We start from the raw sequence: 5,020 nt of genomic DNA on the forward strand, positions 1-5,020 counted from the left end.
ATGTCACCAGTGCCTACAGGGAGTGTCTGGGGGGTTCCTTGAGTGACCGAAAGCACATGGGTATTTCCCACTTGCGAAGGACCCTGGAAGGTCATAGATATTGTCTCTGCAGAGGAATTACCACGTGCTCATGTTCCAGCTGTCATGTCAAAGGAACCAGATGCCACAGAAGAGGAGAACTTGCATCAGCAAATAGGGCTGGTGGCTCAGCTCTGAGACTGAGAGCAGGGCGGGAAGCACAGGCACAGCCCGGGCCGGGAGTTTGACTGCATTACTGAGCGGCATCCAATGTGAGACTTCTGCTTTTCTTTCTGAGGGTGAAAGCAGCTAACAGAGAAGTATCAGAAGCCTAGCATGTTTTTAGAAATGATTTTCTTCTCACCTTGCAAATATTAATTAGAACTTATAATGGGCTACGCACTGTTCTAGGAGCCAAACTATTTCAATGAATGAAATAGACAAAAAGTCATGTGCTCCTGTAACTCACCTCCACATCAGAATATTTAGGATTATGTATGATAGAAATACTATTCAGCTTGGTGACTATGGACAGACTGGAAGTACAAGTAGGTAATAGCCATATCATCATATATAAAATAAATTTCAATCCCTTGTTATGATACCAGCCCTAGAAACCATCTCATTATGTCGATAACCAGCCGAGGCAGGTTTGCTTCACAATGGTCTGACCTTAATAACTTACAGAAATGAAGCCAGGATTGGGGCCAGAACCACAGTAGAGTGGGAAGGGCACTTATCTTGCATGTGCCCAGGTTTGATCCTTGGCACCACATTTGGTGCCCTCAGCCATATTCTCAAAAATAGTGAAAACCTAGAAACAACGAGATAGGAATGACAGTACATACTGGGTAAGAGATCAATTGATCAAGATGACTTAACTCTCATCAACATATATGCACCTGATAAAAGAGTAACAGAGTTCATTACACACCTGCTAAAAAACTTGAGATAAAATGATGGTAGCACAGTAGTTGTGGAAGTTTTTAACATCTTCATCTTGTAATTGGACAGATGAATCAGGCAGGACATTAGTACAGAAACAAAAACCCACACAAGGAATCTTGAGGAGTAGGATTAATTCACATACATAGAACCCTCTATTCCTGAAAAACCAAGTATGCATTCTCTGCCAGTGTGCGTGGAACATTGTCCAAGATAGATCTCACTCTGGGGCACAATTAGAGTATCCATAAAATATTGAAATAGAATTTATATAAAGTATCATCTCAGACCATAATGCTGTGAAGGTATAAATTAATAAGAAAAAGAAAGATGAGACAAGCTCCAATATTTGGAAACAAAATGCTAAGTAACTTTGGATCAGAGAAAATACTGAAGAAGAAATAAAAGTTCCTCAAAATGAATGAGAATGAAAGCAGAAACTATCTGAATCATAAGACACAAGAACAGTAGTACTAAGAGGGGGAATTCCATAGCAGTGCAGGCTTAAGTTAAGAGAGAGCTAAAATAAATAATCTACTATCACAGCTAAATAAATTGGGAAAAAAACAAAAGGTAAGCAAAAAAGTAAGTACAAGGGAAGAAACAATCATGAAAAAATAGGGACAATATTGTGAAAAGGCATTAATTCTTAGCTATTATTAGGAAAATGCAAATAATAATGAGGTATCCTTATACAGTTATATAAAAAGATATAATTATATAAAAATACTGGAATTATATAAAAATACTAGAAATTAGTAGCTTCTAGTATTGTAGATAAAACTTGTTTGTGGTAAAAAGGGAAACCATCATACACTTTGGTGGGAATGTTATCTGGTTTAGCTTCTATTCAAAACAGTATGGAGACTTCCTAAAACTTAGGAATAGAGCTTCCATATGACTAAGCAATCCCACTTCTTGGTATCTATTCCAGGAGCACAAAAGCGTCATTTTGAAAGTAAGTATGTCCACCTATGTCAATTGCCATACTTAGTACAATATATATGATGTTGAAAAAAACTTAAATGTCCACGCCAGATGAAAGAATAAACATATTGCTGCTTATATACAGGAGGTAATACTATTAATCTACAAGAGGGGATTAAAAACTTGCAATATACTGCAGCTGGTGGAACTAGAGTGTATCATGTTAAGTGAAATAAGTCAGAGGGAGAAGGGCAAGTACCATATGATTTTACTCATTTGTAGTATTTATAGAGGCAGAACAATTGAAGAAACAATAAGGATAATGCAAATCCTAGACCTGGGTGTATAGAACTGAGATGACCAAGAAAGGAGCAAGATTTGGGGATGGAAGAAAGGTGGGGGAAGAGGTATGAATAGGTGAACTAAAAAATAAGATGAGGACATTGGGGCCAGAGCAATAGTACAGTGGGTAGGGCATTTGGCAGCATGCAGCTCACCCTGGTTCAGTCCCCACCACCAGGAGTGCAGAGTCAGAAGTAAACCTGGACATTGCTGGATGTGACCCAAAATTAACCCCTCCCCCTCAAATAACATGAGGACATTGATGGGGCTTACTGGGCACTTTGGTGATGGTGAGCTGCAGTAACTGTACAACAAAATTATAAACAAACATTAACTCTGATGTAAGCATATTATCTCAACTACAACAATTTAAGAAAGGAGTGAAAAATCTGGAACAAAGAAAAAAATCCATCATTTGGACAAAATTAAATGAAGAAATGAATCATACTATAACCATGGAAGGAATGCATATGGATGCAATAAAATCCCATGTCCACAATGAGGAAACCACAACAAGAAACTTAACAGCACAGGCCAGAGAGGAAGGATTACCTGGGTGTGGAGACGCAGCAAGGGAAGGTAGAATTACATTCTGTCATCTTGGCCCTAGACTATTACATTCATAATCTAATTAACCAATAAAAAAGGATATGCCTAGAGTGATTTTGATCCAAGTGATTAAGGTCTACCGTTTCCTGTGCCCCTGAGGTACTGTAAAGATCAAAACATATTAAAAATAGATTAGGAGAGATTAGTAAATTAGGGAATATGTTGATGCAGAGGATTCTGGAGTCGTGATGGCAGGACTTTATTTGTCTGCATCTCCCAGGTTCTTCAATAATTTCAAGAATGGAAATATTGGGCTGGAGCAATAGTACAGTAGATTGGGCATTTTCTTTGCAGGCGGCTAACTGGGGTTCAATCCCTGGTATGCCCTATGGTCCCCCAAGCATTAACAGGAGTGATTTCTGAGTACAGAGCCAAGAATAACCCCTGGGCATTTCTGGGTGTGATCCAAAAAGCCAAAAATAAAATAAATAGTTGGATTGTTCTACTACCTGGGTAAAATTTAAAAAGAAATAAAAGGAATGGAAATATTGAGTAATAAAGATCCCAGGAGTTAGAAAGTAGGAAAGTTTATGGGAAAGTAGAAGAGAAAGGAAAAGGAGCTCTTCAAATGGGTAGGAACTTAATACAGGACCAAAAGCTCTGGGGCAGAACTTTATGATGGACACTTGTTAACTCCCTGTTCACCAGAAAGAGTCAAGGATTTCCCAGGAAGTCAAAAATGTAGGCTGAGGCAGTCAAGAAAAAACATGGCTGATCACAACAGCTGGCAAAGGTAAACAGAGGTTTCCTCTTTCAGTGTCTAACACTTCAATTTTAAAATGTCATGGTCTAAGGAGGACAACAGAAGAAGCTGACATCTGAGCAGACTAGAGTGAAGGGGGAAGTGGATCTCCAGTCACTGGAATGAGAGTATTTGGAAGAAGGAAGGGAGCGATGGTTGGGTAGAGCCCGAGAGAGGACTGTGGGAGGAATCTTGCATTTCGTGGGCATTGCTATAGATGTCTGTAAACGCCATCTTTATCTTTGAGAAGAGTGAAGCCGCCATCCTGGGGAGGTCTGAGTTAGTTAGAAGGTGAGATCATACCTTCTGTATCAGGATTTCTCTATACTGCATTTTCAGACTTGACTTTGGGAAGGGCTGTGATGGGATCACAGAATCTTGCAGAAGCTCTTGCTGGAGTTCGGGGGATAAGGCTGCATCATTGAGGAGGTGTGCAGGCAATGGTCTGGAAAGCTCAACTGGATTTGCTAGCAAATCCAGTCAAGGTGAGAAGCATCCACGGGATTGTTGTTGACACCAATGAAATGTTCTCCAGTGCAAATGAAGACCAGTTAGCTGTTAGATGAGATTAATGGAGAAAGACTTGTGAGGGTGAGACGTCCTATTTGTGGGGCAGGGGTGGAGAGGGGAGTTGGTGGAAAAGAATGTCCATATTCAATCATGTATCGCTATAGTTGTCAGCTGTCTTCCTTCCCACTGATGCCGGTGTCCCAGTAAAATCCTGGGTGTGGAAACGCAGGAAAGTCTCCAGTGAAAGTTATAACTGGAAGTGTCTGTCTTGCATATTGAATAGATGGTTGTAATTTAAGTAAAGTTTTAGCCTAAATATTGACTCTGGCAACAGTCTAAAGGACTCTAACGTAATTCTTTTGCTCTAAGATCAACAAGTTCTCCATTTCTTACTACATTTTTCATTCCTTACTCCTTACCTATTCATTCTGACCCCTATAAATAATATTGGAGTGGTTCTGCTTTCTCACCTGGAGATGTCTATTAGCTTGTGTACCTCAAAATTCACCCTTTTTGGTGGCTTCACTGGTCGTTTCTCTACAATGCTCGCTTTCTATTTTCCAACCACACTGGGCATTGCCATTTGTTTAATGCAAATCAGATTAGTGCCTTCAATCTCTGTCAAGACGGGGTTGGTCACAGAGAATGAGACAAACCGTTGTCCAGGTTTTAGGGTTCCCTGGGAAGTCATAAGTGATGCTCACATCACTCACATATTTATTCAACACAATATGACACATGAACCATTGTTTTGTTTGTTTGTTTGTTTGTTTGTTTGGGGTCATGCCCGGCAATGCTCAGGGATTACTCCTGGCTCTGCACTCAGGAATTACTCCTGGTGGAGAGCTTGGGGGACCATATGGGATGCCAGGATGGGGATCAAACCCGAGTCTGCCTCACACAGATTGGCCTCATGGTAGGCAAAAT

Source organism: Sorex araneus, chromosome X (assembly GCF_027595985.1).
Source record: "Sorex araneus isolate mSorAra2 chromosome X, mSorAra2.pri, whole genome shotgun sequence".
Lineage (NCBI taxonomy): Eukaryota > Metazoa > Chordata > Mammalia > Eulipotyphla > Soricidae > Sorex > Sorex araneus.